This window comes from Lepidochelys kempii, chromosome 8 (assembly GCF_965140265.1).
Source record: "Lepidochelys kempii isolate rLepKem1 chromosome 8, rLepKem1.hap2, whole genome shotgun sequence".
In the NCBI taxonomy this organism is placed as follows: domain Eukaryota; kingdom Metazoa; phylum Chordata; order Testudines; family Cheloniidae; genus Lepidochelys; species Lepidochelys kempii.
In genome coordinates this window covers 65,192,793-65,209,151 of record NC_133263.1, presented here as the reverse complement: position 1 = coordinate 65,209,151, position 16,359 = coordinate 65,192,793, and the positions used below count along the sequence as shown (strand labels likewise).

General features: G+C 41.3%; 1 long non-coding RNA gene across 4 annotated transcripts in view; it reads left to right on the top strand.

Annotated features, from left to right (window-relative positions):
• LOC140915997 (uncharacterized) overlaps positions 1–12,409 on the top strand; it is an 89,055-nt gene extending 76,646 nt beyond the window's left edge. Inside the window, exons 6-8 of one of the 4 annotated variants that reach the window (XR_012160343.1) lie at positions 2,370–2,471; positions 7,624–7,695; positions 7,780–12,409. This is a non-coding gene — a long non-coding RNA (uncharacterized lncRNA). Of the gene's footprint in view, positions 1–2,369; positions 3,268–3,565; positions 6,020–7,623 lie in introns of those variants that run through there. The other 3 variants (XR_012160342.1, XR_012160341.1, XR_012160344.1) reach the window with 3 other exon arrangements.
• The last annotated feature ends 3,950 nt before the right edge of the window (positions 12,410–16,359 follow it).

Below are 16,359 nucleotides of genomic sequence, written 5' to 3'. Positions count from 1 at the left end.
TTATGCACTTTCAGACTTCAACAACAATTACTTCTATAGTGCCTTTCATCCACGGATCTTAACATGATTTACAAAAGCAGACAAGTATTTTAATCTCTGTTTTACAGATGGGGACAAGGAGACAAAGCCCTGAAGAGAGCAGAACCAGCAATAGAAAGAGCTCTGATCTCCTAACTCCCAGCCCAGTACCCTATTTATTGGGCAACATTGCCTCACATGTACTTAAACATTTGCTTGTGAACAACTACAGCTGGCAGGTGCACCAGATATTTTATGAGTGCAGCTTTAAAATTATTGGCTTCAGTGACTTGTATGCAAAAAATTAAATAATGTGGCAGAGTTGGGACTAGAGAGCACAGATCTCCAAATTCATCATTTTGGTCTTTAACCACTAGACTATGTTCTATGTCAGATAAGGAAAGTATGTCTGTCTGAGGCAATCAAAACAGGAGAGATGGTAAGAAATGGTCTTCAAAAGGTGATAGTGAGTACAGAGAGTTGCTAGCTGAACTGCTTATGCTTTAGCTTGAGCCTATCATGTTGCTTCTAATTTTCACCTCTTCTTTGATTTAGCTTCCACTTGACATGTTTTGGGCCTGGGCCACACAGATCTCTATGCCAGACTGTTTGCAATTCCGAGTGTTTTGCCTTGCCTAGAAAGTTAGATTGCTGAAATATTTGCTAGAATAAATAGAGGTTAAGTGTGAAGTCAGTAGGTGAGCTTTGCTTCACGGATATTGGTATAAAAAGCAGTTGCCATACTACTTTGAGTGATCTAAAGAACAGATGTTTGTATGTGATTTATGAACACAAATGTGTTCATCTTCCATAAATAGCAATATGTTCCAGTAACAAACTGAATAGAGAATTCTAGCCCAAGAGGGCTGGGCAACTGCAGGCAGTATTTGAAATTGTCCATTAATTCTTGGTTTTACATGAAAAATAGACTATAAATCCAATCCTGTAATCCCTTCACATTTGAGTGGTTCCTCTGATTTCAAAATAGGACTATTCATGTAAGTATGGCATAATCAGACCTGATAATACAGATGTCTGTTTAAGATAATTAAATGTAATTAAACCAATAAATAATGACATTCAATATACAGTAAATGCACTTTGGAAACATTACATTAATATGACCTAGTTTGTATTTTAGTCATTATCAGAATTTTAGCAAATTTCCAAAGCTAAAAATTTTATGGCTAAGTATTCACTGAAAGCTTCTAGTTCTCTGAATAATTTCTGTAAGAGTAATCAAATATTTGATTAAGCAAATAGGTCATCACCACTGCTCACACTTGCACTGGTCCTAAACTATTGTGGTTAAACAGCATCCCATTTCTCAGAAAGATTGTGTTGCAGACATGTAATATTAGCTGATGTGTTTAATTTTAACAGCACAGTTAATTTTTGGACAGCAAGTTTACTCAAAAACCATCTTCAGTAGCCATCAGTGAAATCTTCTGGACTGAAGGAAGCTATGTATTTATTCAGCAATTTGCCATGTAGGTCACAAAGTTTTTAAAAGATTTCTATAGCTGCTATTTTATTTCAAAGCAGGTTTTCTAACATGCCAACATTTATTCTTTAAATTTCATGGGCAGTTGCATTACACCAGGAATACATTTGGTACACAGTATAGTTTCCGTTTATACACACATTATATATACATACATATATACACACCATATCACTAGAAAAAATGGCTCCATAAGTGGCAGAATTTACACAAAGCAATCTATTATGATTCGTATTGAATATAACATTTTCCCTTTCTGTGTTAGACTGGTAAGTGGTATTGCTCTGACATGTTACACAGCTGCTACTCTTTTCCCCAGAGGTGGCTGCATTTCATGGTGGGTGAAAGGATTCCCTAGAACATCCTTTTGCTCCAGTACTACACAAGGATATTAAAATATTTTCATAAACTTTAAGGCCAGATGAGACCATTATGACAATCTAATCTGATCTCCTGCGTACACCAGCCATCTAATGCCACCCAGTAACTCCCACATTGAGTCCATATTTAGGAATTGATTCTGCACTCCCAACACACCCCAAACTTCTATGCACTTCAGTTAGGGTTTTTAAAAATATTGTGAGATCAGATAATACTGCTTCACAGTTTAGGTTCTGTTGTTGTCTTTTACCCATGTGTTGCAGAAGTGAATGCTTCTTCCCCACCCCCCTTTCTGCTACAGAAGGACTTCCTTTCTTGCAGTGTCCATAAATTTTTACTTTTAACACTAAGTTTCATTTCAATAAGTTACTTGCGTTGGACAGCCAGCCAAGAAATAAAATAAAGCTTCTGTTGACAATGGTCAAGTGGATTTAACTCATTCTTTGTGTGTGTTACTTTATTTCAGGTCCAGTGTCAATACAATATGAAGATGTGGCATTTGAGAGGGTTATATATATATATATATTTTAAATGGAGAAACAACATGAAAAATGGAACAGAAGAACAGGTAAACTGGTTTTAAAAGGGAACAAAAAGGAGCCAATAATTATGCCTCACTCTACTTGCAAATCATGCTCAGGACCTCATATGGTGCGAACTGGCCTAGCTCTATTGATACCAATAGAGCTATGCCAATTTATACTAGCTGAGGATCTGTCTTAATACCATTTTTAGATACTGCCACTGGCATTCACACTTTCGTGTCAAAATTGAAAAAGAGTTTGAAAATGCACTTTCTTTCTTCCTGTCTCCAAGTGTATAACTGAAGGCTTGCTGACTGTGGGAGATTAATGAAAGTAGCCAAAAACTGTGCACAAGTGATTGTTTGTGACACGTGCAGAACAATGTGTTTTTGCCCCTTGCTTCTAGACAAATGAATATTTATATGCAAGGCATAATTTTCCCTCTAGTAACAATTTAACAACATCAAGGGGATGCTATTAACTGTTAAACGTTGTCAGTGCAAGTTAAAGATGCTGTAAGCCACTCAAAGCCTTTACCACTGAGCTACATTAACAGAATCTTTCAATCAGTGCAGAAGCTGCATAGAATTTTTTTTAAAATGTATCCCTAAAAAGCGATGCTAGGAGTGCAATACTTAGAACTTGTATGTACTTTCAAGAAATCCCCAATTCCAGACTATTTGTATAACCAGGTGCTTGTCTTAACAATCTCACTGCATGTAAAGGTAGCAAGATAGATTCAAAAGGATGTTCAATGCAGTCAACATGGATCCAGACTTATTTGGCGTCTATCATGTATTCCGCAATCGGTGGGTGGGTATGTGGAGGAGGAAAAAGGAAGGTGAGGGACAAAGAAGAGGGCAGGGAAGAGTTTCAAATTAAAGCTGCAGTCACTATTTCCAAATAGGGAAAGGAAGCCTAAATAACTATACCATATAGGGAAACTGATAAACATGAGTGGTAGTGAACAGTAAAATCTAGTTGCTGATATTAGCCAATATTATGCAGTTAAACATTCTTCTTTGATACCAGATAAAAAAGTCAAGATGTGGACTCCTGTTAATTAGGAGTTGAGATGCAGCTTCCTCAGCAGCAAAGTAATTGTTTGTGCAACACACACCCCATATCTTCAATTTAGGTCAGCCATCAAGAAGAGGAAAAAAGGACTGGAGACTGAAGATGAGATGCTCTATTTCACACAGTTGCCCTCTGGAAGGACTGGCAAAGGCAGTCACTTAAATTAAGTGCAGGTCATCAGACAAGATATATAATCTATTCATGAAACAGACAACCTCAACAGCCCAAATCCCTATGGCCTTTACAGCGACACAATGAACTACTTCCTCATGTACCTCTGTCAATTCACGTTAGGTTCCTACTTTTTTAAAAGTGATATTTCATGTACATTATGACCCTATTGCTCATGGCAAGGAAAGTGCTTTGGTTTATTTATGACCTACTAACCTTAAATTAAAAAAAAGCATACAAGTAATCTGAATGTTCTCATAAGCCTGGAGATTTGAAATAAAACTTAAAATAAATCTGGCATTTGTAGCACAGCCAGCTAAGCTATATTTGTCCAGTTGGGATTTTTTTTTTTAAATGAAAACCAGATGACAAGAGGAAAGTATTATTACCCTACATAAACTGCAGGTTTGGGGCATCGGGACTGCAGCTCATGAGTGCCTGGATTTCTCATGAGCCTCTGCTTCCATCAGCATAGAGTTAAATAAAGCAACACTGTGGTTTTACATCTATCTCCAGTCTAGAAGACTAGAATGAAAAGCCAGCTGTAGTTTTTGACATAGAATTTAACCCAGCCACAGAACCTAACCTTGGAAATAGAGAGGTTGGTTATCAGCCAGGCAAGATAGAGAGTGTGTGTGTGTGTGTGAGAGAGAGAGAGAGAGAGTGGGGGGGGGAGTGACAGAAAAGGAGAAGTAGAACTAAAAGAAATGGAGAATAAAAAGCAAACATCCTCCCTCTTCTATGCTAAAATGTGAGTGACCCTAAACTGCTCATTTAGCTGGGACAACATTGACCACACGCAGATTGGAACAAAGGCCTGTCGAATCCAAGAGCCTGATTCTCCACTCACTCATGATGATGTAAATCAGGAGTAACCTCACTGAAGCCAATGGAGTTGCAGTGGAATAAAACCAGTGTGAGTGAGCAGATAATCAAGCCCCAAGACTGTGGTCTGCTATATGTGGATACATCACAAGTTCTTGGCTGTATTGGCAAAACAAGTTTACTCTGCATTTACTTTGAATTCTGAAGCTTTCACAATTGCAAGTGATTCATTTCCCAGGCCAAAAAAAAAAAAAAGAAAAGAAAAAGAAAAAGGAGCCTCCTGTCTACAACACACACTGTAGCCCACAGAAGAAAGAGGACTCCAGTTTATGCTACTACAGTCATGCTGATGCGCACCAGTACGATTTTCTGTTCGATAAAGGACAGCAAATCATTTATCTTAGTTTACTGTTACATGTTTAAAAAGTGGGGCAATCAATTCCAGTATATGCAGGTGTCATAAATATAAAGGGAAGGGGGTTAAGAAGCTCTGATACAGTACTATAAAATCCTCTTACCTGTAAAGGGTTAAGAAGCTCGGGTAAACTGGCTGGCACCTGACCAAGAAATGACCAATGTGGGGACAAGATACTTTTAAATCGGGGGGGGGGGGGGAGAAAGTCTGTGTGTCTGTGGGATACCTTTGCCGGGAACAGATCAAGGATGCAAGCCCTCCAACTCCTGTAAAGTTCGTAACTAATCTAGCTAGAAAATGCATTAGATTTTTCTTTTGTTTTTGGCTTGTGAAATTCACTGTGCTGGAGGGCATGTGTAGTTCTGTTTTTGTGGTTTTTTTGTAACTTAAGGTTTTGCTTAGAGGGATTCTCTATGTTTTGAATTGGATTACCCTGTAAAGTATTTACCATCCTGATTTTACAGAGGTGATTCTTTTACCTTTTCTTTAAATAAAATTCTTCTTTTAAGAACCTGATTGCTTTTTCATTGTTCTTAAGATCCAAGGGTTTGGGTCTGTGTTCACCTATACAAATTGGTGAGGATATTATCAAGCCTTCCCCAGGAAAGGGGATGTACGGCTTGGGGGAATATTTTGGGAGAATAGGACTCCAACTGGTCCTTTCCCTGTTCTGTGTCTAAATCACTTGGTGGTGGCAGCATACTGTTCAAGGACAAGGCAGAATTTGTGCCTTGGGAAAAAGTTTTTAAACTAAGCTGGTAAAAATAAACTTAGGGGTTCTTTCATGTGGGTCCCCACATCTGTACCCTAGAGTTCAGAGTGGGGAGGGAACCTGACATGGTGCTAGCAGTGGGATCATTTTTGAACCAAAAGCACAGCAGGATTTTTAAAAGGACATTTTTTTCTCTCTGCTTGAAAAACAGGGAGAGTTTTTTAAAGCTGATTAGAGCTGAAGGTTCTGTCCCTTTGCCTGGAGACAGAGCAGCCGCATAACAAAAGTATCACACAGACAGACAAAGCCTTCCCCCGGCCCCCAGATTTGAAAGTATCTTGTCCCCCCATTGGTCATTTCATGGTCAGGTTCCAGCCAGGTTACCCGAGCTTCTTAACCCTTTACAGGTAAGAGGATTTTATAGTACTGTATCAGAGCTTCTTAACCCTTCCCTTTATATTTATGGCAGCAGGACAAATCAGTTAAAAGAAATAGCTATGACTTAAAGTCCTTGTCACGGAGCCTTATTTACCATACTATACCATACCATACCATAAAGGAAATAGCACAGAGTCATGATATGTGGTGTCTTTTAGCTTTGGGGTTCCATTCATGTGAATATTAGCAAGTTGAACAAGAGATGCTTGAAGTGAAAATAGGTTATGCATTGATATGCCAAATATACCACACCAACCCCACTTGGAAACAAGCTTTCAGATGCAGCACTTAATGAAAACCAACAAATCATCAGTTTCATGATAACTAGTTCTGCTGCACAGTAAGATAAAAACTCTCTAGTTGAGCTTGAACCTTTCAAGGGATTTCTCTTCTGCAGAACAATTCTGCTTGCCAGTGCAGATAGTAAGCAAGGTAGATGACTATGAATCAGAGGACAAAGCGAGACTTGTCTTTCCATTTCCCAACCCTTCCCATTAATGGCCAAAGACGACAAATCTTTGTTGCGTTACACATGAATTGCAATACTACGTACACTTCCTTTTCTCTAAAAGCCAGTTTTGATGGAAGAGAAAGTCTAAATGAACTGGCAAAGTTTAGAAGAAAGGCAAACAACTTCCATTATTGCTGGAGCCTTATCAGAATGAGCACTTCACGAAGTGTGATAATCAAATCCTTGATATGGACAAGACACTTCAAACAAACAAAAACAAAAAAAGCCTATCACACACACATCCCATTGCACTCCAAGAAGGAATCTCTAGGTTAGAATGACCCAGATAAGTTCACCTCTTGCTTTCATAACAGGGGGAGCGAACTGAAATTTACATTTAAAGAAAGTCTAACACTGCATCAGATTGCAATCTGATTACCTCTAAACTACTATAATGGGATTTCAGTTGACTTCTTAGGTTAGGCAGATGTGTGTGTAGAAGGGCTTTCTAAATTAGATTAATTGTATGGGTTGTATAGAAGCATTTGAAGAAACAGGATGCTCCTTTTAGAACAGACAATTATTTAATATAGTGCTACTGGCATATATGGTAATTTACAAAGAGAATGAAGTAGTTCTACCTCCCCATCTTCCCCTAGAAGCTTATTGAGAAACAAAAGCTGCTTAAAACAGTCAATACCCAACAACCTTAAACAGATTCAGGTTTGATTGAATTTACCCAGCAGAAGAGACTTTACTGGGACTGGGCAATCTATTAGTGACATTGCTGGTTCATTTTGCTTTTACCCAGTTGTGTAGAGGTATGGGACTGCACACTCTGATTAACGTGAGTCAAACCATGGAGCTAAACAACACTAGATATTTCAGTCTAGATTTCCAAACTAGATAAATAAAGCTTTTAAATAAATGAAACAGACCTTTTCTTTTCATAGGATCAAAGCCTGGAGTGTTGCCAGTTCCTTGCTGTAGGACTGTAATAGAATGGGCCAAGGAGGGTGGGTGATGGTGCTAAGGGAACAATGACAAACTGCATAATCTGTATGATTAAAACCACTGTGTCAGTTATGATTCCCCCTCCCCTTTCAGTTTTTAAGGATGCTGTCAAGTCCGTGGAGTTCTGTTTTTAGTGGTTGCTTCAGTGAACATTCAACGCTGTCGGTGAGTTTGGAATTAAAGTGAAAACCATCGACCGTTGATTGTACCCTCCAGCTAACCATCATCCTCCTTGCTTCATGCTTTCAGGACTTTCACTGAAGACAGCTGCCAAACCAGCAAACAAGGTATCTCTTACCCCCACCCCATCCTCCTTGCAAAGCTTTACTAAAAAGGTCACAATCAACATTCATTGCTGTCGGTGGGTTTAACTATGTGGACAAGCTCACTGAACAATGAATGCAACTGTGGCCCCACTTTTTGCGATCACAGTCAAGAGGAATATCAGCTCTGAAAGCAGCATTGAAAGTCTTTCAGATATGAAACTTTTCTGATCAAAAGACGAATATCTTCAGGATTTTTTGTTTTAAGCTGGTTTGACTCAGATGGTTGAGACAACAATCACTCCTCCCTGGAGTTGATTACAACATAAAGGGAGATCATTCGGCCATTAATATCTCTTACTTACTACAGATATGAACAAAAACTCTGGTATAGAAAAAGCTTCCCTGTGTGCATGCCTGAAGACACTGAGCACAGGAAAGATGGTTGAAAACACTTCTAAAATAATAAATAATAATCATCATCATCAAATTTATGCACTGCAACATTGCACATGCAAAGAGATGACAGCTGTGTGTGTCCTTGGCAAAACAAGACAAACCCACCCCAAAATTTCTTGCAAATGGGAGCCTTAGTTAAAGAACGGCGATAATATTCCTTATTTTGGTGTAATACAATTCATTGTTATGTGAAGTTTATTTAAACACCTAATAAACATTAAAATACAAACCTTATTGGACTTGCCTCTTTGTACTGTTTTGAGATAAGCTGGAAAGAAATTACTTGTGTGGCTGGTAACGAAGTTTTGCTCATTGTTTCAATTGTGGGATAGAGTGGTGAGTGGTCATGCTGCATTCCCTGCTGCTGGGTGTAAGTGGAAAAAAAATAAAAAGGGAAAATTGACACACACCACCACTTCCTCATCCCCACCGATGCTTCACCTACAAATCTCAGGCACCAACCTAAATTTCTAACACCAGCTGAATGGGTACTGAAATATCATGCAATTCTCTAAGCCAATTTCATCCATGAGCTTCAGTTTCTAGTATCAGAGTAACAGCCGTGTTAGTCTGTATTCGCAAAAAGAAAAGGAGGACTTGTGGCACCTTAGAGACTAACCAATTTATTAGAGCATAAGCTTTCGTGAGCTACAGCTCATACAGTTTCTAGTATGTTGGTGAGTTTTTGCATAGCCATTACTCCCAAAAGGAGAAGAATGACAAATCATTTCTTTTGTCTCTCCCTTGTGACATGCATTCCCACTGACAATGTCTGCTTTTTATTATGCATATAAATAGAAGCTTCAAACACATTTCACCTAAGATTTCCTTCTTAGCTCAAACAGGTAAATATTAGGGTATCTGGCCCTCATCCTGCTCATATACAAGTAGTGTATTATACAGTACCATGCTAATGAAATGGCATTTTCTTCTGTAACTTGATCATGATGGGGTGATTGAATCTAACTTTTTTTTTTAATTATTCTTTACAACAGAAATCTGACATGCATCCAATGGGAGATCAATGCACATAGAATGCATAGAGCACCAGTTCGCTAAACAAATACCTGAAATTCTAAGGCCGTGTCCTCCTAGAAACGTATGGATTTTTAGTTAACTTTGGTGCTGTGTGGTACCCTTAGTATGAAGATACATTTTGCTTTGTTCTAGTTACTGCAATAAAGAGGGGATAGCTCCAGGTGAACTGTTGTTGGAGACACTGCAAGGTTCTAGACTGCATTCATTGGGTCCTTTGTCCCATCACTTTTCCTAAGGTTCTTTTCCTCCCAGCCCAAGGTATTTTAAGTGGTACCCACCCACATCCTCTCTCTGTGTTCCCTCTTCTTTTCTGGCATGGTGCCCCAGATGACTATAGAAGTTCTTACTCTAAGTACCCCAAAAGTATATTAAAAAAAGGGAGCATTTTCTCTGGAGATCACAAAAGCTACATCTTATAACTGAAAGTAGTAACTTTCAGATCAAGGTGCAGCTAATATCTCCTGGCATTAGTGTGAATTCAGATTTATTTAAACACGATTTATAATATGCTATATCCTGTTGTCCTCAGGGAGCCTCTTAAATATAAGATAGATAGCTATGGTGTGCTATGAGTTTATGAATAGACATGGTATTCATCTGAATAGAAGAACCTGGAATTTGGCAACACAGGAAGAATAACCACCTGGTATGGAATCATCCTAACACAGAGAAGTAATGGGAATCATTCATGCTCTTTGGTTAGCAAAATTGCATACTAGAATTGGTGTGAAGATATGAACTTCAGCTCCACATAGAAGGAAGCTGATTTTGAATATATTGTTTTGTATAAGGGATCTTTCTTTATAATACCTGATTACCTTCCTGTGTCAGAGGAGCTCTACCTTATTTTGTTTCCTGCACTGATTCAATATTACTTAACATTTATATTACAGTAGTGCAGAGAGGCCTCCATCAGGATTAGGCTAGGCACTATACAGACACTTATGAGGAGACCAGCCTTATCACAGAGAAAAACTTATAATTTAAATGGTTTTCATAAAGAGTGTATCTGTGTGTGTGTGTGCGCACACGTGCGTGCATATAAACATTTTCACCTGGACCAGGTTATACTCAAAGCAGCGGTAGGTTATGAAATTAAGCATGATATGTAGACTGACCCTATGTGAATTTCAAGACAGATATCCCAGATACATGGATATAAGAACATTTGGACAGATAAAGGAGAAACAGAAAACAAAAAAGCCAAGAATTTCTACAAGTTCTTAAGAACAAGTTCCATCTCACATACAGAAATTAGGAGGGACTGAGTTTGGTATGTGTATATGGTGTGAGCCATCAAGGACTATATATTAACCACTCTGTCATAAAAACAAAGCGAAGGGTAACAACCTTTCTGTATATAGTGCTATAAAATCCCTCCTGGCCAGAGGCAAAACTCTTTCACCTGTAAAGGGTTAAGAAGCTAAGGTAACCTCGCTGGCACCTGACCCAAAATGACCAATGAGCGGACAAGATACTTTCAAATCTGGAGGGGGGGAGAGAACAAAGGGGTGTGTGTGTGTGTGTGTGTGTGTGTGAGAGAGAGAGAGAGATGATGCTTTTGCCGGGAACAGATCAGGAATCATCGAATATCAGGGTTGGAAGGGACCTCAGGAGGTCATCTAGTCCAACCCCCTGCTCAAAGCAGGACCAATCCCCAACTAAATCATCCCAGCCAGGGCTTTGTCAAGCTTGACCTTAAAAACTTCTAAGGAAGGAGATTCCACCACCTCCCTAGGTAACGCATTCCAGTGTTTCACCACCCTCCTAGTGAAAAAGTTTTTCCTAATATCCAACCTAAACCTCCCCCACTGCAACTTGAGACCATTACTCCTTGTTCTGTCATCTGCCACCACTGAGAACAGTCTAGACCGATCCTCTTTCAGATAGATGAAAGTAGTTATCAAACCCACCCTCATTCTTCTCTTTCTCAGACTAAACAATCCCAGTTGCCTCAGCCTCTCCTCATAAATCATTTTTGTTGCCCTCTACTGGACATTTTCCAATTTTTCCACATCCTTCTTGTAGTGTGGGGCCCAAAACTGGACGCAGTACTCCAGATGAGGCCTCACCAATGTTGAATAGAGGGGAATGATCACATCCCTCGATCTGCTGGCAATGCCCCTACTTATACATCCCAAAATGCCATTGGCCTTCTTGGCAACAAGGGCACACTGTTCACTCATATCCAGCTTCTCGTCCACTGTAACCCCTATGGCCTTTTCTGCAGAACTGCTGCCTAGCCATTCGGTCCCTAGTCTGTAGCAGTGCATGGGATTCTTCCGACCTAAGTGCAGGACTCTGCATTTGTCCTTGTTGAACCTCATCAGATTTCTTTTGGCCCAATCCCCTAATTTGTCTAGGTCCCTCTGTATCCTATCCCTACCCTCCAGCGTATCTACCTCTTCTCCCAGTTTAGTGTCATCTGCAAACTTGCTGAGGTTGCAATCCACACCATCCTCGAGATCATTTATGAAGATATTGAACAAAACTGGCCCGAGGACCGACCCTTGGGGCACTCCACTTGATACCGGCTGCCAACTAGACATGGAGCCATTGACCACTACCTGTTGAGCCCGACAATCTAGCCAGCTTTCTATCCACCTTATCGTCCAATCATCCAGTCCATACTTCATTAACTTACTGGCAAGAATACTGTGGGAGACCATGTCAAAAGCTTTGCTAAAGTCAAGGAACAACACGTTCACTGCTTTCCCCTCATGCACAGAGCCAGTTATCTCGTCATAGAAGGCAATTAGATTAGGTAGGCATGACTTGCCCTTGGTGAATCCATGCTGACTGTTCCTGATCACTTTCCTCTCCTCTAAGTGCTTCAAAATTGATTCCTGCTCCATGATTTTTCCAGGGACTGAGGTGAGGCTGACTGGCCTGTCATTCCCAGGATCCTCCTCCTTCCCTTTTTTAAAGATGGGCACTACATTAGCCTTTTTCCAGTCATCCGGGACCTCCCCCGATCGCCATGAGTTTTCAAAGATGATGGCCAATGGCTCTGCAATCACATCCGCCAATTCCTTTAGCACTCTCGGATGCAGCGCATCCAGCCCCATGGACTTGTGCTCGCACAGATTTTCTAAATAGTCCCGAACCACTTCTTTCTTCACAGAGGGCTGGTCACCTCCTCCCCATGCTGTGCTGCCCAGTGCAGCAGTCTGGGAGCTGACCTTGTTCATGAAGACAGAGGCAAAAGAAGCATTGAGTACATTAGTTTTTTCCACATCCTCTGTCACTACGTTACCTCCCTCATTCAGTAAGGAGCCCACCACTTTCCTTGACTTTCTTCTTGTTGCTAACATACCTGAAGAAACTCTTGTTGTTACTCTTAACATCTCTTGCTAGCTGCAACTCCAGGTGTGATTTGGCCTTCCTGATTTCACTCCTGCATGCCCGAGCAATATTTTTATACTCTTCGCTGGTCATTTGTCCAATCTTCCACTTCTTGTAAGCTTCTCTTTTGTGTTTAAGATCAGCAAGGATTTCACTGTTAAGCCAAGCTGGTCGCCTGCCATATTTACTATTCTTTCTACACATTGGGATGGTTTGTCCCTGTAACTTCAATAACGATTCTTTAAGATACAGCCAGCTCTCCTGGACTCCTTTTCCCCTCATGTTATTCTCCCAAGGGATCCTGCCCATCAGTTCCCTGAGGTAGTCAAAGTCTGCTTTTCTGAAGTCCAGGGTCCATATTCTGCTGCTCTCCTTTCTTCCCTATGTCAGGATCCTAAACTCGACCAGGAATGCAGCCTTACAACTCCTGTTAGGTAATGTAGCTAGAAATGTGTTAGATTTCCTTTTGTTTAATGGCTGGTAAAATAAGCTGTGCTGGATGGAACGTATATTCCTGTTTGTGTGTCTTTTTGTAACTTAAGGTTTTGCCTAGAGGGATTCTCTATGTTTTGAATCCTATTACCCTGTAAGGTATTTACCATCCTGATTTTACAGAGGTGATTCTTTTACCTTTTCTTTAATTAAAATTCCTCTTTTAAGAACCTGATTGATTTTTTCATTGTTCTTAAGATCCAAGGATTTGGGTCTGTGTTCACCTATACAAATTGGTGAGGATTCTTATCAAGCCTTCCCCAGGAAAGGGAGTGTAGGGCTTGGGGAGATATTTTGGGGGAACACATCTCCAAGTGGGCTCTTTCCCTGTTCTTTGTTTAAAACGCTTGCTGGTGGCAGCATATGGTCAAGGACAAGGCAAAGTTTGTACCTTGGGGAAGTTTTTAACCTAAGCTGGTAAGAATAACCTTAGGAGGTCCTTCACGCAGGTCCCCACATCTGTACCCTAGAGTTCAGAGTGGGGAAGGAACCTTGACATGGTGGCAGAGTGGTGGGATCATTTTGAACCAGAGATCATTTTGAACCAGAAGCACAGCAGGATTTTAAAAGGTTTTGTAAAAGGTGATTGCAGCTGTAGATTCTGTCTCTCTGCCTGGGGGACAGAGCAGCAGACATAACAAAAGGATTTTTCTGTAGTCTGAGAACAGCTGTGAGAGAAAAAGGTACCAGGTTACAGCACAGCAAAATTTTACAAGCCAGTTTTTGTTTTGTTTTCTTTCTAATTCTCGGGTGTAAAATTAGTTAAAAACAGAGAGGTTAGGATGACAGACTGCACTGTTCAACAGAAGCTGGAATTAGCCAGATTTGAGGCTGAGGAAAAACAAAAGGAACATGAAAGATGGGTAGAACTCAGACAGATGGAAATGGAGGCAAAAGAAAAAGAAATGGCAGCCAACGAAAAAGAAAGGGAGGCTGCCCACAGGAGAGAAATGGAGTCAAAAGAAAAAGAAAGGGAGGATACTGAGGAGGAAAAGGAAAAAGAGAGGAAGCATGCACTGGAGATAGAGAAGGCAAAGGCTCAGCAGAATATACCAGATAACCCTAACAATCCTTCCCCAACAATCCACAAATGGGAGCGAGTATGTCCACAGTATGATGAATCCAGTGATATTGCTGAATATTTTCTCACCTTTGAGAGACTGTGCACACTCCATCAAATTCCTGAAGCTCACAAGATGACCACCTTGGTCGTAAAATTGACTGGAAGAGCTCTGGACATATTCAATAAGATGCCTATTGAGGAGGCTTCTGACTATGGTAAATTTAAGAATTTGGTTTTAAAGCAATTTCAAGTTACACCTGAAACTTACAGAGTAAAATTTAGAGCCCTTAAGAGAGGGCCTAGGACTAAGTAATGTGTCTTAAGTGAACCAGATGAAGGATCTGTTAGATAAATGGGTCAAAGGAAGGGATGTAACTAGCTTTGAAGGAGTGTGTGATTTGATGACTCGGGAACAATTCCTGAATATGTCTAAGGAGGATATAAAACAGTGTTTATGGGATAAGAAAATGGACTCAGACAAATGTCTTGCTTCTTATGCTGAACAATACAAGCAGTCCCAGACCATCAGAGAGGCGGGGCATGCCGGAACAAAATGGATGGAGGGAGGAGAGAGGAACAACCCTGGTCGCAGTTGGAGTGGATACCAGAAGGGTCACCCTCAGACCACACCCTACTACCAGGGGCAGCCCAAGGCCCCAACTACACACCAAGGAACACTTCAGACACCTTATCGTCCCGCCACACCGTTCTCCAGAAACCCACCTCGCCCCAGTGACCCATCAGCTGGACGATGTTTTAAATATAACGAGCCGGGGCATGTAAAGGCCAACTGCCCCAAGAACCCCAACAGATTACAGTTCATTGCACCGGAATCACACCAGAGATCCTCAGGCCCAGATGCTTCCCAGATACCCTCAGAGAGAAGGGAAATTGAGTGTGGGCGGGAAGAAGGTCACCGCATGGAGGGACACCATAGCACAAGTGTCAGCTATCTATGCTTCCTTAGTGGACCCCAATTTAATCAACCCAGAGATCCAAGTGATGAATCAACCCTTCAAGTCAAACTCTTTTGACTTGCCTACAGCCAAGTTGCCTGTCCAGTACAAGGGCTGGTCAGGAATGTGGACTTTTGCAGTCTATGATGATTATCCCATCCCCATGCTGTTGCGGGAAGACTTAGCCAGTCATGTGAAGCTAGCCAAGAGGGTGGGAATGGTCATCCGCAGCCTGGCTAGGCAAGCTGTCGTACCGAGCTCTGTTCTGGAAACATCTACCAGGACCTGGTCTGGGGTGATGGAACTGGACCCCATGCCAACGTCTGCAACAGCAGTAGTGGATCCAGTCCCAGAGACCCAGACAGAGCAAGTCTCAGAACCAGAACCAGCGGAACCACCAGCACCAGAACCATTGCCAGCACTGAATCCAGTACTTGCAACCCTAACACCAGAGGGCCCCACTGAACCTGCACCGGCAGCAGCAGATAACCCTACACAAGAGGCTCAGCCAGAGCCTGAACCCCAATATAGTGCACCAGCGGAGAGCGGTTCACAGTCAATGGAAACAGCCCCATCACCTGCATCACTTCCAGAGGGACCAAGCCCAGGTCCACAATCCAATGAGGAACCGATATCTCCAGCATCAAGGGAACAGTTCCAGACCAAACAGAAAGCAGATGAAAGCCTCCAGAGAGCTTGAACAGCAGCAGGAGCAACCCACCACCTCTCAGCTCTTCTAATCAATCCAGGTTTGTTGTAGAAAGAGGACTTTTATACAAAGGAAACTCTTTCTGCTGGAAACCAGGAAGACTGGCATCCTCAGAGACAGCTGGTAGTTCCAACTAAGTACCGGGTAAAGCTCTTAAGCATAGCCCACGATCATCCTAGTGGCCATGCTGGGGTGAACAGAACCAAAGACCATTTGGGAAAGTCGTTCCACTGGGAGGGAATGGGCAAGGATGTTTCTACCTATATCTGGTCTTGTGAGGTGTGTCAAAAAGTGGGAAAACCCCAAGACCAGGTCAAAGCCCGTCTCCAGCCACTCCCCATCATTGAGGTTCCATTTCAGTGAGTAACTGTGGATATTCTGGGTCCTTTTCCAAAAAAGACACCCAGAGGAAAGCAGTACATACCAACTTTCATGGATTTTGCCACCCGATGGCCTGAAGCAGTAGCTCTAAGCAACACCAGGGCTAAAAGTGTGTGCCAGGCA